Here is a 27,828-nt window from a genome sequence, read left to right as displayed (position 1 = left end):
CTGAAAGAATAAATGTGTGGTATATATGCTTTACTGTACCCTCCGTGTTTCCTTCCCTTGTTCCAGACCAACAACTTTTCCAGCACAGTAAGGCATCTGGTGAATTCTTAGCTGACATCCACTGAGTATTCCTTTAACCACATGTCTTTCCTTTTTTTATACAGCTGAGCTCTGCCCTAGAAGGTGAGAGTCATTTGAGTTACTCCGGAGCAGCCCAGTTGTTTCTGAAGAAATCGAGTGCAGTTGAGTTGCTTGTTGATATCTTCAGGGGCAACTGAATAGTGTCTGATAGAGTTGGGAGCAATTTGGTTGCATCAGAAAACTTCTCACTGTTCAACTGGGCTTAAAAATTATTATGCCCATACATAACTCTACCTCCATGACATGTAATAATTGTTCTCTGCATGAAAGCCAGCCTAGGGGAAGACTTTTTAAACAATTTTTGACCCATAATATTAATCTATTTTTTAGTCATCAAAAATAAATCTGAATGTTCTTCTAATGGCTATAAAGAAAGCTAGAGAGAGTTTTTCTAAACAAATAGCTATTTAAATAGGTGGGGGCTTCCCTGGTGGCGCAGTGGTTGAGAGTCCGCCTGCCGATGCAGGGGACACAGGTTCGTGCCCTGGTCCAGGAAGATCCCACATGCCGCGGAGCGGCTGGGCCCGTGAGCCATGGCAGCTGAGCCTGCGCGTCCAGAGCCTGTGCTCCTCAACGGGAGAGGCCACAACAGTGAGAGTCCTGCGTACCGCAAAAAAAAAAAAAAAAAGGTGGAACTGTGGCAGTAGTGGCCAAAAGCATAAATCTAGCAGAAGGTGCAAATTGCAATCCTAAAGTTAGAGAAAAAGAGGCCTTCTAGAAGAGAAAAAAGGACATTACAGAAGGCTTGCTCCAAGAGGTTTTTTCCTGTGGACCTAATTAGGGGTAAGGAATGTGCTGTTCAAGACCTCTCCTCAAAAAAAGTTCAGTTCAGAGAATTCTACTTTGATTTAATATGAGGCTGAGAGTGAATGTGATATAACAAATTAGGTAAATTTACATAAGTGAATTTTCAATACTTTGGGCTCACCTACTCTGACTTTGAAGACTTCATGAGTTTCATCCTAACCTTTGTTCTCATTAATATTTGCAACAAGTAACTGAATATAGGGAATGGAACACTGGGGGCAAGAGGGTCACATTACTCTATTTAGTTACTATGGCAGCCTGTCCTTTGATTAACTATCACACAGGCAGTTTGTCTTTGACAGTCAAGGTTGGCTTCCCCAGCCATGTCTCTCAGAACTCTCCACCTCTTGGTGGAAACAATTTTTATCTCCCAACTGCCCAGTGGCCCATGCCCTCCCTCCCCGCATTTACCAAACTGTGTTCTTCAATAGTTCACACACATTTAGCGATACGTGACAATGACTTAAAATGCTGCACCACTGTGGATATTTGAGTTTTGATACGTATCCAAGCCTTAAATTCATTACATATCAGCAGTGGAATTGCAGACCCCGTCATGGAGGAGACAAGACTCCAAGGGATACTGAGCTTCTTGACCTGAGCATGGGCCATGTGGATATAGTCAGTTGTACACTAAGGATGTACTTTTCTGTGTGCATCTTATACTTCAATTCAGCAGTAAAGAAAAATATACGGGAGAGAGATAAGGAAGTCTGCATTAAAGTCAGAGTAGAGAGAAGTAGTCTCATTTCAGATATTTCAGCAATCAAATCAATAGGGCTTGACAATTAACTGAATGTGAGCAAGGGAGCCAGGAGTCATAGTGTATATATATGTGTATATATGTGTATATATAGTGTATATATGTGTATACATAGTGTATATATGACTATAGTCATAGTGTTTGGGATGCCAGGTTGATAACATTAGCATTAACCAAGATAGGGTTTATGGAAGAAGAATATAGGAGAAGAATAGGTTTTAGGGGAAGATAACAGGTTTTACTTTTGGATATGTTGAGTTTGAGCCACTGAGGCAATAGACAGCTTTGAAATAAAGTTCAGTATCTTGGGAGAGAAGATGTAGATGTAGATGTAGATGACTGATGTGTCAGTGGTAAATGAAGCGATTGTCAGTTGAAAGTTAGCCAGGAGAATGTATTTGAATGTATTCTTTGAGAAGAAAAGTAGATTGAGCTTGGACCCCTGGGGAGCATCAATATATTACACATTCTCTCTCTCAGTAGATTGATAGGTAGGTAGAGATATAGATGTGTATATATATATATATAATATGTATGTATGTCTAGACAGAGAAAGAGAGAGGAAATGAAGCCACAGAGAAGAACAGAGAGGGGTGATCAGTAGGACCAGATAGAACAATTCCATAGAAATCAACCATTTTGTCAATATCTCAAGATGCTTTGATTGGATACCATGTAGTAAAAATTTTCTCTCCTTCTCATTTGGAGAATGAAGGAAATGGATTAAAGCCATCGTAGAATCAAAATTTTTAACAAGCAATATAGCACGGGTACCCACCAATCAGAATGGACCTTCAACCAATCGGGAGGCATGCTGGTACATAAACCACCTGTGAGGTCACACTGGTGCATGTGGCTGAGTGTGCACCTCCCAAGACCCTCATTGATTGCTACTGAGGTGCAGTATAAGGTAGAGGTTAAGAGAGTGGGCTTCAGATCCAGTCTGCCTGAGGTTTATTTCTGGTTCAGCCATATTCTAGCTGTGTGATCTTAGAATAGTCAGCTAGACACAAACTTCTCTGTCTCTATTTCCTTATCTATGGAATGAGGATAATCACAGAGCTGTGAAAAATGAGTTTTAAAAAGTTTTTAGAACAATTCCTGCCATGTGGGGAGCACTAAAAAATGCTAGTTGTTAATATTTTTTCTGGAAAATGACCTAGGCCTTGGGGGAAATCAGCCTCCCTAAAACACACAGAGTTGAGTCTTGCTCTTTCAGATGTGTTGAATCCATATGCACAGGCAATGATGCATTCATGCAACCATGATCTCCTCTTGGACGAACTCCTAAATTCAATTAGCATCTTTAGTTCAGCTAAACAAAATGTGGGAAAAAATCCCAACTGCTTCAGATACTTTAGTTAGATGAAATCAGTAAGGGAGAAAAAAATCTTTGAAATGAAACCAAAAACTCACATTAGACACATTTCATGGTTGGAACTACAAGAACTTCAAAGGCTTTTGCTTTTTTGGAGCAAGGTTTGGGGGTTTTGACTAAAATGCTATTTGAGAAGTGGAATTCAGAAAGGAAGAGACACTTTGTGGCACAACTGTTTCATCTCTGTATCCTGAGATGGACTTTTGCCAGAGTACTTGCTTAAGTTCTGTTTACAGTGGCCATTATTTTGTGGGAAAATAAAAAGAGCTCTTAAATCACAAATCAAAGAAAAAATCAGAGAAAATATGTTTGAATGAACAAGGAAGAGATCATAAAATGTTCTCTGTGGCTTGAAGGAAAATCTGCTTGTCTGTACTATCTTCTACAATTTGTAAAATCCTACAGAATTGAAAGCTCTGAGAAACCACAGTGGTGGGCCAGCTTAGGAGTAGTTTCTTGGGGATTGTAGGGTAATTGATTAAAAATGAAAATTTCCAGGCTTCCTCCCAGAAGAGCGGGGACAGACCAAGAGAAGGAGAAGAGCATAGTGGGTTCACCATCGTTAAGGGTGGTGGCTCAAATGTCACCTGTGCAGCCTGGCTCACACTTAACACTCAATATTAAATGATCCCCTTTGTTGTTCTTCAGTCTCTTGCTTTCATTTTCTTTACAGCACTTCTGTTAAGTAGATTGCTTGCTTTCTTGCTTATGTCTATTTCTCCTCTAGACTATAACTCCATGAGGGCAGGGACTATTCTGTTCCTCATTGTATCTCCACTTCCCAGAACACTGAGAATACAGAAGGATGCTGAGGCATTTGTGTCAAATGATTGAGTGAATGCAGTTGCTGTAGTGACTATTTTGAATAAGCTGTCGTGTAAATTCTGTGCCATGTGTATATATCAGTGTAACTGGCATCTGATCAATTTGATAGGGATTTTCACCAAATTAAACAGTACAGTCAAAAAATGATCAACCCAGGAATTTCATTCGGAGCCATAGTTTAGACCTGTTCTAACTGTAACTTTAATTTAGACAGAGAGGTTGAAAATTGTCTTCCTGGTACACTTCTTTCATAATTTTCTTTTCTACTTGGTTGATTTCACAGTCATAATAATAACTAATAATAGAATAACTGATAATAATAACTAATAATAATAATAGAAAACAAATAATATATTATATTGCAGAAAAATTAGGTTGTTGAGGCAAAATGGTCAATCTAGGTAAGTCAAATCAAATCAGGGGCTTAGTGATTATGGAGCAATTGACCTGTAAGTGGCCAGTATACTGACCATTGAATCACCTGATTTAGAGCTTGGACAGAATGCATAACACTAGACCACACCCTCTGCATCCTTATTTTAAATAACTAAGAAGAACTTTCTAGAGTTTAACAGGTGCTGAATCTTACTATTTGAAAAGCATATAGGTATCATTCATTAGTTTGGGAAGAAAGTCTTAGAAAAAGATAGATAAAAAGGAAGAAAGAAGGGAGGGAGACTGGCAGGTAGTAAAACACACACACACACACACTCACACCTCTAAAACAAATTCAAACCAAACTCAATTCTCTAAAATCCAAAGCACTTAAAATGAAATGAAATGGTGTCTCTAAAGCGCATTACCAGAAGCAACATAACAAATGAGGGACCAGCATAGTATCCTGGATGTTTTTATGAGGAAAAAATATAAACTATCTAGCATCTGGCTCCACTGTTGGAAAAGTTCTCTAGAAAATATATTTTACCAAATGCACTGAATTAGGTAAGTGAGAAAAGGTCTCTTAATATGAAGAAAATGTGAACCATTTTGTTTGCTTGATGTCAACTCTTTGTGGTTCTAAGTGTAAAAACAGAGCATTCTAAAACCACATAGACGAAGCCCTCTGCAAAATCCATGAGGGAGCTTTTGTTCATATCATAATAATGATAACTATTATGGTTCTTCACTGGCAGAAAAAAATCCTGTTGAGGAAAAAGATATTTTCTTCTATAAAATCGAAATAGTTCAGTATAAAGTGATGAAGAACTGTGTGGGGGAGAGGATGAACAAAGGTAGTTTTACAGCATAAATGGAATTCCTTTCCATGCTTTGTAGGTATTTGATGACTAAAGGAATTAATTATCATTTTCATAATGTATGCCAGCCTCCACACTAAATATTTTACTTAAGTTTTTTGGTTTTAGCCTCATAATCATCCCATGTGGTACATATCATCACTCCTGTTTCTCAGATGGGGATATAAAACTCAAGGTCAAACAGCTATTGAGAAGTAGAGCCGTCTGGTGGTTAAACCCACACTCCCATGTGGCAGCCAGCAGCTTGAGAAGACTTCAACAAGAGAGCCCAATTCTGGCCTGCCATGAAGATTGGGCTATCCTTCATTTGCTGCAACATGGATGAACCTAGAGATTATCATACTAAGTGAAGTATGCCAGACAAGGACAAATACTATATCATGTCACTAATATGTGGAATCTAAAAAAAAAAAAGATACAAATGAACTTATTTACAAAACAGAAATAGACCCACAGACATAGAAAACATATGGTTACCAAAGGGGAAAATGGGGGAGGGATAAATTGGGAGTTTGGGATTAACATATATATACCACTGTATATAAAATAGATAAACAACAAGGACCTACTATATAGCACAGGGAACTATACTCAATATCTTATAATAACCTATAAGGGAAGAGAATGTAAGAAAATAATATATGTTTTTATATACCTATATATATATAACTGAATCACTTTGCTGTACACCTGAAACTAACACAATGTTGTAAATCAACTATATTTCAATAAAAAATTTTAAAAAATTAAATAAATGGAGACAACTAATCTAAATAAAAGGCACTCATTGTTCCACTAAAAAAAAAAACAAAAACAAAAAACAGCTGGGGGCTTGCCTGGTGGCGCAGTGGTTGAGAGTCCGCTTGCCGATGCAGGGGACGCAGGTTCGTGTCCCGGTACGGGAAGATCCCACATGCCGCGGAGCAGCTGGGCCCGTGAGCCATGGCCGCTGAGCCTGCGCATCCGGAGCCTGCGCTCCTCAACGGGAGAGGCCACAGCAGTGAGAGGCCTGCGTACCACACACACACACACACAAAACCTGAGCTATCCTGAACTTTGGGATAAGCCAGTTCCCCCTAGAACCTTAATTATCTCGCTCCCTGGAGAGAACAAGGAGGTTAACAGGGTAGAAGATGGCCCTGGTCAACTAGGCAGAACCAGAACACAGCCTGAGGACAATGATACTTGGGCACCATGTGAGGGGTCGTGTTTTGTTCCCACAGCATCTGTAGGCAGATTTTCATACTTCTGACACTATGATGGATTCAAACCTACCAAGAAAGGTAACAGTCAATTCCGACATTTAAAGATTTAATGGGAAACTAAAGGGGAGAGGGAAATTGAGGCGGTCATGCTAGGATTACAGAATGAATTAGGTTTACTTGGTGAGATTTACCGGAGGCAAACAATTTGGAAATCAGAGTTTTAGGTAAGGTGACAAGGCAAACGGGAAGCTGTCCCAGAGACAGAGTAAGGACTTGGAAGAACAAAACAAGAGGAAAGTGGGGAGAAGGGGAAGAAGAGGAGACCTAGAGGAGGGGGCGTAATTCAAACCACCAATGAGAGAAGTGGACGAGAGCGACCAGCCTCAGGAGAGGGTCCGTGTGAGAGGCGATGAATTAGACTGAGGGGCATTTGGAGAACTGTGGGCTCCATCTTCCTTTTCATCTCTTTACATGAAAATGAAAGATAATTTGTTTGGTAGGAAAAACAAAAACAAACCCTCTGGGTCTCTGAGTGCACTTGGATTCGTGCAGCCCTGCCCCAGCTGCTTAGAAATAATTTCTGAGTCCTCAGCCTTGTCACCAGCAATGCAAACCCCTAGCTTCGTAATGCATGCAGCAGAAGAACAAATGAAAATCAAATGGGAAAAGGCAGGAGAACTCCATGCTGCTTGCCAAGAGACGGGGGAAGCGAAAACATAACCTTGTAATAAAGTGATCGAATGATTGTTAAAATATCCCAGGTACAAGATAAATCATCATCTCAACGACGTGATTGCTTGATTCCCTGGCAGATAATATGCCAGGTGAACTTCTCCCTTTCCGAATAAAGCAATCTTGCCCTAAGACAACAACAAGTTCCCTGCATATTGCAGAGGAAGTGAGAAGTGGCACTTTGGATAAGGGACTGAAAGCACCTGTCAGACGTGTTCTCAGAGCCTGCCGAGAGAATTCTTACTGTTCCAACTAATCCAGCCCCACAAACTGGCGATGGGAATATGAACCTGCCTAGAACTCACCAACGGACTGGTTGTTCTTAAGGAAACAAAGAAACAGTTTGGGTTGCATTGCAGCCCATCTGCATGACTGAATCCAGTGTGTCTGGCAGAGTTGTCTCATTTTTGACTGTTTCCACACAGAAACCCAGCCACATGCCGCTCCAGCCTGGGTCGGGGCTGTGGAAATGCAGTGTCTTGGCACTTAAGTGGGGTTTAACTGATGGTGAAATTGAATGTGAATTTCAAGCAGGCCATTTCCTTTGAGTACTTCAGGGAAGTGCTGTCATGAAGAGAGGTTTTTAAAACCAAAGAGGAGAGCTGGTCATTAAGCCTCGTGAGTGGCTGAATGTCACTGAAGGTGTTTACAGACTTTGGCCATAATTATATTATTATTTATACATTTCCATAATGAGAACTTAGTTCCAAGGGAGCTCAAATAGTTTTATACATGCGAGTTTCTTAATCTTTGGAGTATTCCTAAACTGCAGATTGAGGATTAGTTTTATTTGCTCCATTTAGAGATAGAGAAAAGGAAGGCTTAGAAAGGTTAAGTTTCTAGCTTCTGGTCACTGAGCACATCAAGATGTAAGTTGTGGATGGAACTCATGTTCCTGCCTTCCAGTCCAGGGCTGTTTTCCATCCCACTGGTACAAATGAGAGATGTACGAAAAGGCCTTCTTGTGGCAATAAGACAGTGTTCAGAATATAAGAATAGAGCCAAGAGTAGGGGTGGAGGATGTGAAGCCACAGCTCTGAACGGCACGGCTCCCAGGTTATTGCTGCTGCATACCCTGCCCCTGGGGGTCCTGAGGACAGGAAGGAGGCAGGTGCAAGGGTGGGGATTCAAAGGCCTTCTCTGCAGCCTAGAAATGAGCGTCACAGTGGAAATTCCAGAAATCCCTACCCCTGTCTTCTTCCTGGGTTAACAGGGAGAGGATGGCAGCTGGGGCAGATGGTGCCATGTGAAGCGTGCTTCTCGGAGATGCGAGACCAAGCCCTGGGCTCTTAGGCAAATCCTTTGCCTCCTCCCCGGGGGCAGCCACAAGCTTGAAACAGCACACCAGCGGCAGTAGCTCCTGGGAGCCTGTCGGAAATACAGACTCCCAGGCCCCACCTCAGACCAATGGGATCAGTTTCTGCTCTTCACAAGATCTCTAGGTGATTCATATGTTCATTAGCATTTGAGACTCCTTCTTACAGCAGTTAAGTGCAAAGGCTGGATTTATAGCATCTGAATTAGCATCCCTGATTTTCCACTTAAACCATCCGTGTGACCCCAGGCATATTCCTTAACCTGCCTTCACTCATGTGTGAAATTAGGGACAATAAGGCTGTCTGCATCAGAGGTTATTATGGATTAAATGAGAGAATCCATTGTATGTAGGTCTAGAGAGAAAATTCACACCATATATTATGAACAATGCCCACTACACAGCAAGTGCTCAATACACATTGCCTCCAGGGTGCCTCTTCTAATTCATTCTAATGTGACTGTACGTGGTAAAATATTTGGAGGGTAACACATTGATTTGCTCTGGGGCCCCCATTCTTTTAGGAATGTTCTATCTTATAACCCATATACTGTGTTGGATCTTTCCTCCAACTAACTCCCTGCCTACCTCCCCACTCCCAGATTTTCGTTTGGGGAGGGGGCAGTTTCCATGTCAGGGATGCCTGTGGAGGCGCAAGACCCTCCAAGAGCTTGAGTCAGTCCCTGCCCCACAAATGAGCTACAGCCTCACCCACACCAGCTTCCGCCAGGATCCTGAACGCTGTTCAGAACAATGAGTGTAAATAGAACAATGGGACACAGAGCCACCCGCAAAGCCTTGTATTGTCAGGAAGGTTTGGAGGCTAAACTGACTTGTGATGATGCAAGGACACAATGGGATGAAACAGGCTGCCTACTGTTCCCTTGACCTTTATTTAGCACAGAGGTTTTGTATAAAAACACGCACGCTAACAGAATGAATCCTGCCAGCCAGGTAAAGGCCAACCCAGATTGGTCTATTCACGAAAGATTGCCCTTTCTTTAACTATTAGAAAGACGTTTCTAGGAAGAGGCCCACTTCCATCCGTAAACCCAAAATTACTTTATACAGGCCTTAATGAAGCAGTGGAACCAGGGCCAGTTCCTCACTTGGCCCCCAGCATCCTCAGCCAGGAGAAAAGGTAGGGGGGCACATAGGGGAGCCTCCCTCTTGCCAGCCAGAGGGAACCACATCTCACATTTTAAAAGTTAATTTTCCAATGAGAACATGTCTTCAGGACTCCATGATTAGAATTTCTGAACAAAATATCTAAATTTTCCCCCCTTCTTTCTCTCTTTCCTTCCTTCAGGCCATAAGAAAGAGAGCAGAGATCTCAGGGTTAAGGGCTAAAATCAGCTGTCAGGAATGAAAAGAGGAACAGACTTCATTAAGCAGTTAACCATCTGCTAACCAGAGCACCACCTGGAAATCTGAGACTTCAGAGCTGACAGATATTATGTTTTTTAAACAGGTAAGATCCAGAAGCTGTAGTGGTGTCTCCCCAGACAACCCACTCAATTAAGAGGCGCTGCTACACAGGGCGGCTGATACAAATTCAGATCTTTCTTTTCTCCCATTCTTTCCTCTGCCTCTCAGCAGTCTGTTTATTTACCCTTTTTATTAACCCCATAAATACACTACGAATATAAACAAGAAGTGGGTGGGATCAAGCCCTGTCATGGTCCACTGGGGTTTTTAATTCAGACCCCCATCATCCCTGGACTCTTCCTGGAATGTAGACAACCTCTTAGCTTCCAGGTGTGGACTCTGCAAATGTTACTTGTCATTAGCGGGCACACATATTTACAGCAGGGATAGGATGTAACAGGAAGAAATAGGCTTCCTGCTGTTCTCCTGACATTGATTCAGTTGGAGTGGGGTGCACATTTATATCAATGTAAAACAGCTGTCACATAAACAAGCCTGCCATAAAGAAGAAAAACAAGAACCAAGTGACTAAACTGGGAGGGAAATAACTCGAGATTGAAATATTTACTGGGTGAACAACACACACATATGCAAGCGGATAATTTGTTACTTTAGTTATTAAACATTTAATTTGGTAAAGTTCTAGTCATAAAAGATGAATCCTATAAATGGTTGGGCTTCGGCTTTCTCAAGTAAAATTGGAGCTGGCAAAACTGCTGTGTTGACAGCCTTGCAGGTAGAAATATGCAAAAAGCTGCTGCTTTGGGGGTCTCGGGATGATTTCTGCAAGCAGAATCCCTGTTCATGGCATATCACGGGTGTGCTGACATTTCCATTTTTCATTTATGAAAAATCTGGGTGCCACTTAAACCTTGGCAAGGCCTCAAGAAGCCAAACAGAAAGCATCTAACAGCATTTTCTACTTACTGCTCTGTCTTCCAGGAAATCCCAGCAAACCCTGTAGATTCTGGATGCAGATAGAGATGGCGTGGATCAGCGCTGGCTTCCATAAGGTCTCTCCTCTCTGGGGGAGAAGGAGGCTGGGCAGTCAAAGCTGGACATCAAACCAGCCATTAAACCCAAGCCATTCTTCCCACTCCTGAAAGTCTTCTATCGGTCCTCAGCCTCCGGCACATATCAGTATCGCTGGCAGGGCTCGTTAAAACACTAATTGCTTAGACCCCTCCTACCCCCAGAGTTTACCATTCAGTGCTTCTGGAGGGGGAGGGCGGGGGGAGAAATCTGCATTTCTAAGGAGTTCCAGTTGTAGTTCTAGCAAGTGCTAACAAGTGATGCAAATGCTGCTGGTCAAGAGATCGCACTTTGAGAAGTCTGTTAAGGAAAACTAGGGGGGCTGGGGCATTCCCTGAAAGTCCTGCTCTGTCTTCAGTATTTAAGCCTAAACTGCCTTTGGTATCCTGGGGAAAAGTGAGAGTGATTGCCTCTGAAACAGTGCCCTCAGGACCAGAGCTGACAGGAATGAATATGGCTATTCCTTGAAGAGAAAAGCAGAGACATCTTGGACTTCGTACGTGTACTGTGGGACTTTATTTGGTATCACATCAAGCTGGAACGTCTAAGTCACATAGATCCAGGTCCTCCCATGGCCTGCATGGACCTGCAGGGAAGCCATACCAGAGACGATGTACAATTCCTTCCCCACACCTCTTACCTGAATGGGAGGATGAATTAGGGATCCTCTCTCCTTGCTCATAATCAGTGTTGCTCAGATGATTTAGAGCAAAAGATCAAGGGAGACTGTCAAATATAGTGGAATGAGTACAGAATACTCCTGTTCTTCTTGAACATTTCCCCCCCAAACACCTCTGGGGCAGGTTGCTGAAACCATGGAACACTCCGTGAAACAATTTCTCATCGGTGATTCACGTCACCACCCAATTTCACAGGCCACTTGAATTTATCTGAAACTTCATATTTTGATAGGAACCTTCACTTTCTTGGTTATCTTTATTTTTTTGCTCATGACTTTTTTACTTTTTCACTCTTTTGCGCATTAACTAATACTTTTCATAATGAAAAAAGAAGTTGTAACACATCACCAGAATTCCTGTGTTCTCCGCAAGCATAGAGCTTCAAAGACTGAGATGTGGGTATTTGCTTGAGAGCTCAGGGACTCACTCCCACACGTTAGCCTTGGAGCATGTGTTTCATCAAAATTATAAATTACAACACACCATGAAGCTTTGAGGTTGAAAGAACAAAGTGAAATCTTTGTATGCCAAGGGTTGACTGGCCTAGGCTGACTAAAATTCTGGGTACCAAGCCAGGACCCCTACACTAACTGGCTATGCACTCTTGTCCAGGTCATTTAATCTTTCTGGGCCCCATCTTCCTTATCTGTGCTTTGGCAGTTCCCCTGACTGGTTGGAAGATCTCTGTTTTGCAAGGCAGTGCATTCCATTGTTGGGCAGCTCATTCCAAAGTCAAAAGGTTCTTCTGTAATTTATGCCCAGGTCTGACACCCTTTATCATCTACTCACTTCCCCTACTGGTGTCCTCTGGAAAAACACAGATAAGCCTCCTCCCTCATCCCATGCTTGAAAACAGCTGTCATGTCCCCTTTAAATCTCCCCTTTTGGTAGTACAGCTGAAGTTCCCTCAGCTGTTTCTCATAGCAGATAAGCCCAAAACATACTATAGCTATTGGCAAATAGGAGCATTCAATAAATGTAAGTTAAATAAATGAATAAGTGAATAAATGGATAAATGCAGGGGTGGACACAGATGTTAACCTTCCCATACTCTCAAGTTAGTGAACAATCCTCTTTAAGTAAGGTGCCTAGACCTGGCCTCAGTACAGTTGACTTTTCATAATCACCAAGATAACATTTGCAGTTTTAACTAGTCACAATGACTCTAAAGGCCTACACCTGTACAAATGTCACTGGGTTATGGCAAAAAAGAAATCTGAACTGATGCCACCAGGTTGGTGTGACAGTTAAGTCATTTAAACTATTTAGCTAGTGAGGGTACTTAGCTGATGCTCCAACGTCCAAATCTCAATTTGACTTTTATTATGCATGTGTTTTATAGTGCAAATGATACTCTATCATGGTATCAGAAATTCTGGGAATTTGCAAGGATCTGTGGTCAGATTCTTCTTGAAATATAAAGGTGAAAGATTTTCCAAATGTACTAACAAAGAATCCAGTGGGCTGATGACTTTCCATTATCTGGTCCCTCTGATAATTGTGGAAGCTGAGCTTTCATCAGCCTTCTTTCTTTAGCTGGTCACACCATCAGATCACACAGGGATTTTTCATAGGAACTGTTCTGCAGTAAGCTCTCCCTCATGCTTTGTTGTTTATGCTTACCACAGATAAAAAGAGGACACTCATCTATCCAAGAGAGATTGGCCGGCTACTCCACTGGCCTCAGAGGGAGATGCGACCTAGGTAGACACTGCTCCCCAGCTTTGTGTGTCAAGAAACTCATCATATCACAGCAGTCATTGCTGTTCAGGCTCTCGGGCCTGAGTCACACAAATCTAACTCCTGAAAGACCAATATATAAACTAAAGTGCCCTTTTAAAATTTCTAATGGGGGCTATAGTTTTACAGTGACTACAATACTTGTGTCTAATATGAAAAAGATTGCTTGTAAAAACCTAGGGAAGCCCAATTAGTAATTAAAAGTTTGCTCAACTGAGCACAGAATCCAAACCAAGAGAACTTAATGCCCTTGTGTTATATAAAATATTCCCTCCTAGTAGGAAAGTACTCACATCTGCTAAATACTGTCTTTCTTCTTTGGTTTGGGTAAATGTTGACAAGTCCACACTATCTAATTTCTCTTTATCTAGACTCTAAGCAGACCACTCACCTCCTATAAACCTATTCTTTCTCTAAATAGGAGAAAAATACAATGGCTTAGGGTATAACCTTCTTAAGGTATATTCCAGGCATGAAGACATTGTAGCTATCATGATTGTAGTAGAAGGATTTCCAGTTCTCTATCAGCTACACATTTAGAAACTACCTCTTAACATGGATGACCTTTCATCTATTTTAGTTTTCCAATTATTAAAATTTTTGAATAGGTAATGCATGTACATGGTAAAAGACATTTTTTTCAAAGAATATCAAAAAATATATATAGTGAAACGTTCTCTCCCACTCCTGATCCCCAATCTCCTCCCCAATCTGTTATCAGTCTCTTGTGCATCCATCCAAAGATAATATATACATATTATTTTCTTTTGCATTACATAAATGGTAGTATACTATGCACATTGTTTTTTTCCTTGTTTATAGAATTTTATTTATTTATTTATTTATTTTGCGGTACGCGGGCCTCTCACTGTTGTGGCCTCTCTCATTGCAGAGCACAGGCTCCGGAAGCGCAGGCTCAGCGGCCATGGCTCACAGGCCTAGCTGCTCCGCGGCATGTGGGATCTTTCCGAACCGGGGCACGAACCTGTGTCCCCTAAATCGGCAGGCAGACTCTCAACCACTGCACTACCAGGGAAGCCCTATAGAATTATTTTTTAACAGCTGCATGGAAGTCCACTATATTGATGTATCATATTTATTTAACTAGTCCCAATAACAATACACATTTAGATTGCTTCCAGTCTGCCATTACAAATAACACTGCAATAAAGAGAGTTGTTTAATTAACATTTCACACCTGTACCAGTATATCTTTGGATGTATTTATAGATGTGGAATTACATTTTTACTGTAATAGATATTGTCTAATATGTCTCCATGGCACTGATCCAATTTATATTCCTACCAGCAATTTATGAGGGTGCCTCTTCACACACACTCACCACAGAGCGAGTTCATTAGTTATCTATTGCTGTGTTACAAATTACCACAACACTTAATAGCCAAAAACAACGTGTATTATCCCACAGTTTCTGTGAGACAGAAATTTAAGAGGAGCATAGCTGGGTGGTTCTGCCTCACTGTCTTTGTTGGTTGACCAATGCAGCAGTCATCCAAAGGCTTACCTGTGGCTGGGTGATCCACTTCCAAAATGTTGCACTCACAGGGCTAGTGGCAGAAGGTCTCAGCTCCTTGCTGACTGTTGGCAGGATGGCTCAGTTTCTCTCACCACATGGATTTCTCCTTGGGGCTCCTGGACTGTCTTCATGACATAGCAATTGGCTTTCCCCAGAGCAAGTGATCCGACGGAGAGGAAGTAGGAAACAGCAGTGCCTGTGGTGACCATTCATGACCTAGTCTCAGAAGTCACAAACCATCATGTCTACTATGTTTTAGTCATTAAAAGTTTGCCACTAAGTCCAGCCCACACTCAGAGGAAAATCGTTTCCTCTCTTAAAGAGGAAGAATGTCAGAGAATTTGTGGATATATGTTTAAATCACCACAGTGAGTTATCAAGCTTTTTTTTTTTTTTTACCAATATGATAAGTGAAAATGGTATCTACTGTGGATTTTTAATGAATGCATCACAATTTATTTATGCATTCTATTTTTGATGATATCTACACCTTTTAAAATTGAAGTATTGTTGATTTACAATATTGTATTAGTTTCAGGTATACAACAAAGTGATTCAGATAGATAGATAGAGAGATAGATAGAGGTTTTAGTGTGCATTTCCTTATTACGAGTGAGACTGGGTATTTGTAAAAGCTTCATTGAAGTATAATTGACATACACAGAACTATACATATTAAATATATACAACTTGATGAGTTTGGACAAATTATAAACACTCATGACACTATCATCACAATCAAGATAACAGACATATCCAACACATTCCAAGATAAACAAGACCGACAAAACTTTAGCTAGAATAACTAAGAAAAAAGAGAAAAAAATCAAATTACTAAAACTAGAAAGCAAAGAGAAAATATTACAACTAATACCAGAGAAATAAAAAGGATCATAGGAGACTACTATGAACAATTACATGCCAACAAATTGGATAACCTAGAAGAAGGAAAGAAATTCCTAGATACATACAACTTACTGAAACTGAATCATGAAGAAATAGAAAATCTCAACAGAACAATTACAAGTAAGGCGATAACGATAATGATAACAAGTAAGTAACAAGAACGATAACAAGTAAGATCAGTAATCAAAACCTCCCAGAAAAGAAAAGCCCATGATCAGATGGTTTCACCAGTGAATTCTGAGTATATTTTTTAAAGAATCACTCATATATTCTTTCTGTGCACTTTCTATCTGTGATCTTTGTTGATTTTTCTATTGGGGTTTTGGTGTTGTCTAAGGATAGGCATTGTAAATATTTTTCCTGTTTTTTGATTTCCTATGTGCTGGGAATTTTTTTTTTTGTCATGCCAACATTTTTTATGGAATTAAATTTTTCAAATTTTTTTAATCTGGAACCTCTTAGAAAGACCTGCCCTCTGAGATTTTTTAAAATCCACCATGTTTTCTTCTGTGTTTTTATGGTTTATTTCTTTTACATTTAAATCTTTGATTTATCTAAAATGTATTTTTTATAAGGTGTGATGTAGGAAACCAAACTTTATTTCCCTTCCCCCACAGGCTGACTACCTAGTTTCACTAATATCATTTATTGAATAATTGTTATTTTCTCCTTGCATCAATTAGTGTCTGGTCAGGAAATCTGAAAGCACTCTAAATATTTCAAACAGAGGGGAATTCAATGCAATGAATTAGTGACAAAGACATTGGACTAAAGGAACAAAGGGAGAAAGTGATATTATTCAGTGATCATGAAGCCCCTAGTACCCCAGCTGGAAACCACCAGTTGGTGGTCAACACTGAACTGCTGGCAGCATGGTCATTGCTTTTTTTTTTTTTTTTTTTTTGGAATCTCACTGTGGACACTGAGCAGAAACTCGGAAACTTAAACTTTCATGATGGTGCTGAAACCACTACCATTCTCACTAATGCTGGTAGAGCCCTAATTGCCAGACATTAATACTACTACTGCTGCAGGAAGAGGCACTGGAAGCATAAAAATGGCTCCTTCTTACTTCTCACTCCTCAGTCCCAACCAATGCCTCCCATTCACAGAACCTGACCAAAGGAAGCTGATGAGGAAATCTAGAAAAATAGCATACTGGCTTTCAGCCAGTACCCTTGTAACACATGAGAGCATGGAAGGTTAAGAATGGAACTGAGTGCTAACCAAAAAATCAGCCCACCCACTGATTTGAAAAGCCATGTTTATCACACAATAAATTTCTCCACATGTGAGGGTCTACTTTTGGACTCTCTATTTTTTTCCATTAGTCTATTTACTGTTTAGTGTTAACACTGTTTTGAATATTATGTGTTCATATCTAGTAAAGACAATTTCCTCTCATGTTTCCTTTTAAAAATTTTCTAGCTTTCCTGGGTTATTTATTTTTCCATATAAATTTAGCTTACCTAGTTCCAAAAAACTTCAGTTTGCATTTTATTAAAAGTGTATTATAATTTTAGCATATCTTAGGGAGAATTAAGTTCTTGATGATGATACAATTCCCTATTAATCCAGTATACTGTTCATTTGTTCAAGTCTCCTTTTGTGATCCTCACTAGTATTTAAATGTTCTTTCTATAGATCTTGAACATTTCTTGTTAAGTTTACTCAGAAGTATTTCATACATTTTGTATTTATTCTGGGGGTCTCTTGTTCTGATTGATTATAGTTCACATATATGAAAACTATTGATTTCCATATATGATCCGTGTTCAGTTATCCTACTTAATTCCCTGACTGTAACAGTACTTCAACTTACTCTCTCTTCGATTTTTGAGGCAAAGAGTTATAGTATCTGCTAATAATTAGAATTTTATGTCCTCTGTTTCAATTTTTAAACCATTCTTTTTTTTCTCTTCTCCAATTGTGCTGAAGACCACCACCAGACCATGATAAATAATAGCAGTGATAGAGTGTCCTTTCCTTGTTCCTGATTTTAACAGGAACGCTCTTATTCTTTCCCTGTTTTGTATAACGCTGGGTTTGGCACAATAAAATAATATCTGATTCCCATTCTATTAAAACTTTTTAAAAAATAGAGAATAGGCATTGAATTTTCACAAAAGCCTTTATAACACTCATAAAAATGATAATATAATTTTTCTATTTATATCCATTAATGGGAACTACATTAATAAATATACAAATACTGAAACATCCTTGCATTTATGGAATAAATTCCTTTGGTCATGTAATATTAATCTTTTAATATGCTGTCTGTTTGCACATATTTTATTTAGGATTTCTGCATTGATTGTCATGAGTGAAATTGGTCTGTAGGCTCGTGTGGATGTATGCATACATGTGTACTCTTTGTCCTCATCCATTTTAAATCAATTTTTACCAGCTTCACTCTCAAATAATGACCTTGCTACCAGTATCCTCAAGGTTCCTTACAATAGCCTCCCGTATGCTGATTACAATAAAAGTGATCTTTTAAACATAAATATTGGACTTGATGTTTATTCCTGATAATTTCGTCTCATGGGTTTACTTGATTGCAGCAATCTATCAACATCTTTTTGGTTACTTATTTCCCTTCATATACTCTATTCTGTTATTTAAATAAACAGTTGGCAGATGGGTCGAAATCCAGTAGTTAGACTGGCCTATAACTTCTCGCTTACCTTGTGAGGAAATATATTCAGAAGGAATAAGAATCAGGTAATGACTCTCCATGCAGTAAAGGAAGGAAACTCAAGAAACACCTCCTAGTGGCAGGTTAGATGAAGATCCACCCACCAAGGCTTCCTGCAGCCAGTAAGGAGCAGGCTATGGGGGCTGGGATCTCAGAGAATTTCTAAGGTCTTTGCTTTGGTTTCCAGAGGTGTGTTTTTCATTAAGTAGAAAGGCAGCATGCTGCAAACTGGGACTGAGGGCAGCAAGTTTGAGGTCATTTATGATTGCTCACTCCAGGCCTGAGTTATCAGGAGCCAGCCTGTCAGAAGCCATTTGTCATATTTGCTCAAGATTCCTCCCCTGTATCATGGCAGAAGAATACACGCTTCCAAGGGATGTTTCATTGACTGAGAAACAACTAAGAATTCATTTTGGAAACTATTGCAGGAAACAGTAAATGTGACTTTATATTTCTGATAAACACTACACTCATTTTTTTAGGCTCTGGCTACAATGCCAAGGTTGTTTAAAAAAAAAAAAACTAACTAGTTATTTTGTCAAACTGCAAAAATCCTGAATACACAATTAGAATTATTATATCTTCCCAGTGAATTGATACTTTTATCATTACCCCTTTACTGCTGGTAATGTTCCTTGTTCTCAAGTCTGCCTTGTCTGATATTAATATAGTCACTCCAGCTCTCCAGCTCTCTTTTGATTATTGTTTGCATGATATCTCTTTTTCTACACTTTTAATTTAACTATGTCTTTATATATATATATATATATTTTTTTTTTTTTCTTTTTGCGGTATGCGGGCCTCTCACTGTTGTGGCCTCTCCCGTTGCGGAGCACAGGCTCCAGATGCGCAGGCCCAGCGGCCATGGCTCACGGGCCCAGCCGCTCCACGGCATATGGGATCCTCCCAGACCGGGGCACGAACCCGTATCCCCTGCATTGGCAGGCGGACTCTCAACCACTGCGCCACCAGGGAGGCCCCTATGTCTTTATATTTAAAGTGGGCTTCTCTAAGTGTTTAGATAATTTACACTTTACCTAATTACTGATATGGTTGGATTTAGAGCTATCATTTTATTGTTTTCTGTCTATCTTACCTGTTTTGTTCCTCCATTTCTTCTTTCCTGCCTTCTTTTGGATTATTTGAATATTTTTACTATTCCATTTTAATTTACCTATTGACTCTTTTGATATCTTTTTTTAAAATGTTTTATAGTTTTACACATTATATTTACATCCACGAGCCATTTTGAATTAAGTTTTATATTAAGATGTGAGACTTGGGTCTTCCTTCTTTTTTTTTTTTTTTTTTGTGGTACGCGGGCCTCTCACTGTTTTGGCCTCTCCCGTTGCGGAGCACAGGCTCCGGACGCGCAGGCTCAGCGGCCATGGCTCACGGGCCCAGCCGCTCCGCGGCATGTGGGATCCTCCCGGACCGGGGCACAAACCCGCATCCCCTGCATCGGCAGGCGGACTCTCAACCACTGCACCACCAAGGAAGCCCAAGGGTCTTCCTTCTTTACTCCCTTCCTTCCTTCCTCCTTCCCTCCCTCCCTCTTTCTTTTTTCTTTCTTTCCTTCTTTCTTTTTCTTTCTTTTTCTCTCTTTCCTTCCTTCCTTCCCTCCCGCCCTCTTTTTTCTTTCCTTCTTTTTCTTTCTTTCCTTCCTTCCTTCCCTCCCGCCCTCTTTCTTCCTTTTCTTTCTTTCTTTCTTCCTTCCTTCCTTTCCTTTTCTTTCTCTCTCTCTCTCTCTCTCTCTCTCTCTCTTTCTTTCTTTCTTCCTTTCTGCCTATGAATGTCCAAGTTCCAGGGCCATTTGTTGGAAAGGCTATACAGTTCTTTGTTCTGTTCCACTGATCTATGGGTCTATCCTTCCACCAATACCACACAATCTTGATTACTATAATTGTATAAATATTGAAATCATGCAAACTGATTCCTCCCACTTTATTCTTTCCCAGAATTGTTTCAGCTATTCTAGTCCCTTTTCCTTTCCATATAAATTGTAGAATAATCTTATCTATATCTATAAAATATTTTTCTGGGATTTTGATAGGAATTGTATGACACCTGTCAATCATTTTAAGGAGAAATGACAACTTCATTATGTTGATTCTTTCAACCCACAAATATGGTATATCTCTCCATCTATTTAGAGTCACAGTGTTACGTATATGTTCAGCTTTGGTAGAAACTTCCCGTCTTCAATGGTGATTATACCAATTTACACTCCCACCAGCAATGTATGAGAATCTCAGTTCTTCCATAGCCCTATCAACACTTTTTCATTTTGGCCATTGTGGTGGGTGTGCAGTGGTGTTGCATTATGGTTTTGCATTTCCTTGATGATTAATTACACATTATTTTTAATGTATACTGTTAAATTTTATGGTTATTTCATAACTTTCTTTTCCAGTTTTAATGAGATATAATTTAAACGTAACATTTTATAATTTTAAGGTGTACAGTGTAATGATTTGATATATGTATATACTGGGAGATGACGACCACAATAAGTTCAGTTAACATCAATCACCTCACCTTTTTTTCTTGTGATGAGAACTTTTAAGATCTACTCTCTTAGCAACTTTCAAATAGACAATAGAGTAATATTAACTGCAGTCATCATGCTGTACATTACATCCCCAGAACTTATTTATCTTATTACTGGAAGTTTATACCTATTGATCACCTTCTAATACCCCCAGCCCTCATCCCACAAATCTGATCTCTGTTTCTATAAATTTGGTTTTTTTAGATTCTACGTATAAGTGAGATCATATAGTATTTGTCTTTCTCTGACTTATTTCACTTAGCATAATACCCTCAAGGTCCATCCATGTTGTTGCAAAGGCAGGATTTCCTTCTTTGTTATGGATGAATAGTGTCCTGTTGTATACATAAACACTACATTTTCTTTATCCATTCATCTTTTGATAGACACTTAGGTTGTTTCCATGTCTTGGCCATTGTGAATGCTGCTGCAATGAACATGGAAGTGCAGATATCTCTTTGAGATAGTGATTTCATTTTCTTTGGATATATACCCAGAAGTGGAATTGCTGGATCATACGGTATTTCTATTTTTAATTTTTTGAGGAACCTCTATACTGTTTTCCATAGGGGCCACACCAATTTACATTCCCACCAACAATGCAAAAGGGTTCCCTTTTCTCCACCTCCTTGCCAATACTTGTTATTTCTTATTTGTTTGTTTTTATTTTTTGGGGGTGTTAAAGTCTGCTATTATTGTGTTATTGTTGATTTCTCCTTTTATGTCTGTTAATATTTGCCTTATGCATTGAGGTGCTCCTATGTTGGGTGCATATGTATTTATAATTGTTATATATTTTTCGATTGATCACTTGGGCATTTTGCAGTGTCCTTCTTTGTCTCTTGTAACAGTCCGCTTTAAAGTCTATTTTGCCTGATAAGTATTGCTGTTCCAGCTTTCTTTTGATTTTCATTTGCATGGAGTAATTATTCTCAACCCCTCACTTTCAGTCTCTGTGTCTTTAGATCTGAAGTGAGTCTCTTATAGGCAGCATATATATAAGTCTTATTTTTGTGTCCCTTCAGCCACTCTGTCTTCTGATTGGAGCATTCAGTCCATTTACATTTAAGGTAATTATTTTTTTTGAATTTTATTTAATTTAGTTTTTTATACAGCAGGTTCTTATTAGCTATCCATTTTATACATATTAGTGTATATATGTCAATCCCAATTGATAATAGTCATTCTAATAGGTGTGAGATAATACCTCATTGTGGTTTTGCTGAGTGATGTTTGTCCAAGGATTTTTGTTGTACTTAGGTGGGAGAAAAGGGAAAAGTATGTCTATTTCATCTTCTTGAAACTGGAAGTCCTTGTTTTGGTATTTTTAGTTTGTTTTGGGCTTTGCACAATGATCTGTATGTTTTTGTCATTGGGCAGAGAAAGCATTAATGAAACTTCCTGGTGATAATTTAGTTGGCAATAGTTTGGGAAACTTTAGAATCAATGGTCTATAAGCCTTTTCCACATTTATCATATTCTTATCAGAGAATGAAATTGCATTCACACATTCCTCAATTGCTTATTAAATGTTTACTATGTACCAGACCCTGTGCTTTGCTCTGGGTGTAGAATAACGAACAAGGTATTGTCCCTGCCCTCAAGAAGTTTATGATCTAGTAGGAGAAACAGAGAAGTGATATTTTAATACATTGTACAGTAGTAACTACTACAATAAGAATATGCCCAGACAAGGGCTGAGGAGCCACTGAATAACTTTATAGATGAAAAAAGAACAAAAATGAACTCTTTCTAACTTAAAAAATAAAGAAATTTAGTGAAAGGATATGGGATACCCATAGAATCAATGTAATAGCTGAAGAAACAGGCTTATAAAGAGACAGATATCAGTTTTGAAGGGTCAGGAAATAGGAACCCAGGCAGGGTCTCTGAGCCAGAACAGTCCAGTCAGAACCCTGCTCCTGGCATGGAGGAATCCCAATTTCTTTCATGCTGGCACTATTTATTAGAGATTCAAAGTCCTGGAAAAAAGCATCTGATTGATCAGCTTAGGTCACAGATCATCTACCTGATTGTACCAAGGCCATGAGAGAAAGGAGCTAGCACGCTTTAGGTTCTGTCATAATGGACAGACATTTGGGTTTACCATCTAGCCAAGGATACACAGAAGAAAAAATGGTTAATTCTCCAGAAGGCAATCAAGATACTAAAGGAAGAGTGAACATAGCCAAAAAATGACCAACGTCCATGGCAACAGCTAAGCCAAGACTGAGGCATGGGGAAGGCATAGCTAGTCTCAGAGTGAGAAAAGAGTATGTTTAGGAAGAGAGACAGGCATGTGCAAAGTCTGGGGCAAGAGGAGGTGTGGTGAATTTAGATGACTAAAGCAGTTCACGATGGCTGCGGCACAGAGTTGTGTGGGGATAAAGAGGCCAAGAATTGGAGGAGATGGTGTTAGACAGGAAAACAGGAATAAAGTGACACTGTGTCTTGAAGACAAGTGAAAAGCTTGGAGTTTATTCCTGAGGATAAGGGAGATGTTAAAATGTTTTATGTAGAGTTATGACATTTTTATTTTTGAGAAGTGGCTTTGGCCATCACAATAATTCAGGGAGAGATCAAAGTAGCCTGAACCAGGATGATACTGAATAGATAGAGAGATGTGATTAATTAGACTTAGGAGAGGAAGAGGTGAGGGAGTGAGAGGAGACAGGATGATTCCCAGGTTTCTGGCTTTAGTTGCTGCATAGATAAGAATGCCACATACAGGGGCTTCCCTGGTGGCACAGTGGTTAAGAATCCGCCTGCCAATGCAGGGGACATGGGTTTGAGCCCTGGTCCGGGAAGATCCCACATGCCTCAGATCAACTAAGCCCATGCACCACAACTAATGAGCCTGTGCTCTAGAGCCGGGGAGCCACAACTACTGAAGCCCGTGCGCCTAGAGCCCATGCTCCTCAACAAGAGAAGCCACCGTAGTGAGAAGCCCGCGCACCGCAACGAACAGTAGACCCGCTCACCACAACTAGAGAAAGCCCGCACGCAGCAATGAAGACACAACACAGCCAAAAATAAAAATAAATAAAATAAATAAATAAATAAAAAGAATGCCACATACAGAGGAAGGGAATTAAGGTGGGGGAAAAGAGTTTGATGTTGGACATCCTGAGTTTGAAGTAGATTGTTGAATATATGGTTTTGAAAGTTAGGAAAGATAAATAGCCAAAAGATTTAGGTTAGGTATCCATCACCACATAGAGGCCAAAGTGATAGGTGAAACATCCCAGGAATAGTATACAGGGCAAGAAGAGCGTAGACCCTAGGATGGAACCCTCACAGCATCGACACTTAAGGATTGAGATGAAGAAGAGCAGTAGCCAAGAGAATCACGAGGATGACCATGAGGTAAGAAAGAAAACCAAATGAGTGGTGTCTGAGGAAATGGCCAGTGCTGTCAAACACTGAGTAACATAAGGAGGGAGTATTGTCCACTTGATTTGTCAACAAGAGGTGGCTGGTGTGTGAGAAGAGTCCAGAGTATTGATGGGAATAGCGGCCAGATTGCAGTGGGCCAACGGTCAAGGAGGTGTGAGGACATGGACACAGCACTGCCCGTGGGCACTCCATCCCACGGCGTGAGAACCACCTGCAGAGCCCTTCCATTTACCGATGCCTGGGGCCACCTCTCCAAGGGTAAATTTACATGATGTGTTAGTTTTCTCTTCCTGCTGGGACAAATGGCCATAAACTTAGTGGCTTAATACAACACAAATGCATCTCACAGTTCTGTAGGTCAGAAGTCCTCCGGGGTCTCATTGGACTAAACCCAAGGTGTCAGCAGAGTTCTGTTCCTTCTGGAGACTCCAGGGAAAATCTGTTTTCTTACCTTTTGCAGCTTCTAAAGGCCCCCTTCATCCATCTTTGAAGCCAGCAATGTGGTTTCTCTCTGCTTCTTCCACAGTTACTCTCTTCTTCTGCCTCCCTTTTGCCACCTTTAAAGACCCCCATGATTATATTCTGGGGCCCACCTGGAGAATCCAGGACAACTCCACACCTCAAGATCTTAACTTAATCACAGGGAAGGTAACAGGTCCTAGAGATTAGGACATGGACATCTCTGGGAGGCCGTTATTATGACTACATATATGGGCAAAATTTTAAACCCCAGGTGATTCTTCTGAGCAGTCAGGATTAAGCAACCCTAGAGGGAGAAAGAGGATGATAATGGAATTGATAAAGAATTTTTTGTCTTTGTTTTGCTTTTAAAAATGAGGTGTGCAGTAGTAGAAATAAAGAAGACAATCATTTCAATTCCTAGCTGTTTTTTTCCACTGGAGTCTTAATAGTGAAATCATGTTAAAGAAGAACAGTTTTTACCTGATATTTTTTAAAGTCTGCCCAGATCTGACTCTTTCCTTCTTCTTCCCTTACTCAAAACATGACATATTTTATGAAGCTTCCAAACCCATAGTTATAATTAAAAAGATGAGCAAAAGATATGCAGTTGCGGGCTCAAGGTGAGCCTGCAGATACCCAAACCTAGATTTATAGAAAATGAGCTTTTCAGAGACAGAAACTGAAGAGGCTAATCTGAAATGAAACTCAATTTTCTCCAAGACAGCGGCCTGAGGTTACTTGAGACCAGTCTTTTGTCAGCACTGGGAACTCAGAAATGAAAGCGTGCAGAGATGATCAAATGCCAAGATTGCCATATTGCGCAGGGAAGGCGAGCATGTGTTTTGGTTGGAAGGGGGAAGAGTGTTCAATTAATCCTGAAATGTTTGCAAAAACAAATGATGGGCAAAAAGGAAACTCAACTTGAAAGGGGTGTGATTCTTTATGAAAGAGCCACCTCTACCAATCTGGCAGCCACAAAATAAACATGTCGGCCAACCAGGCCAGAGCAGATAATTAGGAATGAGCAGCAACACATGGACAGTTTTCATTAAAAGCAAGGCAGGGTGGCAGATGGGCAGGCCTCACTGGCTGGCCTCAGTGGCCCAGCACTGTGGGCTTGGGGGAGATTGGGCCATGCCTCTCCTGGTCTTCCAGGGGCCCAGGGACCAGCCGCTGCCCCTCCAAACTGGGGCCAGGATGGGAAAGCAAACCTCCAGACCGTGTAAGCATCTGCACTCACCTCAGCTCCTGGCCAGAAGCAGAGGCGCACAGGGCCAGAGTAACTAAGGCCCTGGAGGGATCCCACAGGCCTTTCAAAGTGAGGGGAGTCCTTCCTGCTCTTCAGACCCTTCCCTGTACTGGGCACTCCCAAGACTGCAAAGTATTTGAGGGTTGCCTTGCTCTTGACCCCTTATATACAGCAGACAAAGAGCCACCAAAATATATATATATATTCTATTTAAGCAATTGCCTCATTGTTATACAGAAACATGAATATTTGTGTAATTCAATGAAGGCAGAGTGCTGATCTACACAGAACAAAGGCTGGAGTTTACAAGGGCACCTTCGCCACTGTCCTCGTGGTCGAGTCTGGGTCATGAAATAACCGAGCCTTTGTGGCCAGACTTGTGCCTACTTGACAGGAAAGCACCAATTTGACAACAGTGATGCATCCAATTCCCCAAGGAGGGCCCCTTCATAACTGCTCTGCATCGACCCAATAGAATATTTGATTTGTGTGGCTGTGAAAAGCACTGTCAACTGCCAGATTGAAGTGAACATGTTGGAACGGACATAGTCAAATATAAGGTGAGCCAAAATATTCTGAGGCTTCTGGACTCCTGCCCCGCCTCCCCGCTGCCTGTTTCCTCCTGAGGATTCGATGCACTAACAGGGGTGGGTCTATGTTCAGCCTTCGCACCCCACACCCCTTCCAGCCCTCACTCTTCTCCTGGCCACTGTTCCCGTAAAATCACTACTCACCATTCAGCAGAGCCGCCTTCCTTTTCTGCTTTGGGCTTTGTTGGCCTGCCCACCCTGCTCCTCCTGGGGCAGAGCTGGATCACAGAAGACAGTGTCATGACCCATTTGACTGGAGGAACCAGACCTTCCTCCCACTTGCTGTTGGCTGACTGCATCTGTCTGCCCAGAGCTGCCTCTGCTCTTGGCGCTCAGGGGGGCCCTCTCCTCAAAGGCAGGAGTTGCTCCAGGGGAGGGGCTGTCTGGAAGTGGTTGTGTCCTCCTGAGAGATGCAGTCTACTTTGTTACTGGACTATATGCTTCCAGACTTTCTCCTGTGCATTTATACATACCTGCAAAGAGGCTTGTGTGCAGATCAATTGCCCATTTGCTCTTCCCTGCTCTGCCTGTGTACCTGTGGGAAGCTTTGCCAGTGAAGTCTCTGGTGGAAGGCTGGAGGACAGGAAGCAGGAGGAAGCCTTCGTCTGCTTCCTGTGGCATCTCCTCCATAGTCTCCGAACCCACGTGACAGGTCTCCCAGGTTCACCTCTGGAGTATGACCCTGATTCTGAAGGCCTGTCAGTACTGTCTTCTCTCCTTGTCCCTCTAGCAGAGGGATGGTGGCAGCTTCCTGCTGCTGCCAATCACCACATGATCTCAAGGTCTTCTGTTTGCTCCTCTGTTCTTCCATCTCCTGAAACCAATTCTCTGTACTAGGTTCACTCGTAAAATCATCTTAACCATTTCTAAGTGTACAGTTCAATAGCATCAAGCATATTCACCTTATTGTAGATTCACTCTAAGTTCTAGAGAAGTTTCTTATTCTCCGGGTTGATATAGCTCTTGGAATAGTTTTAAAAAACAGGTTCGCGGACTTCCCTGGTGGCGCAGTGGTTGAGAATCTGCCTGCTAATGCAGGGGACATAGGTTCAAGCCCTGGTCTGGGAGGATCCCACATGCCGCGGAGCAACTAGGCCCATGAGCCACAACTACTGGGCCTGCACGTCTGGAGC

Source organism: Mesoplodon bidens (assembly GCF_964165515.1).
Source record: "Mesoplodon bidens genome assembly, chromosome: 4".
Classification (NCBI taxonomy): Eukaryota; Metazoa; Chordata; class Mammalia; order Artiodactyla; family Ziphiidae; genus Mesoplodon; species Mesoplodon bidens.
Note: the sequence above shows the minus strand (reverse complement) of the source record.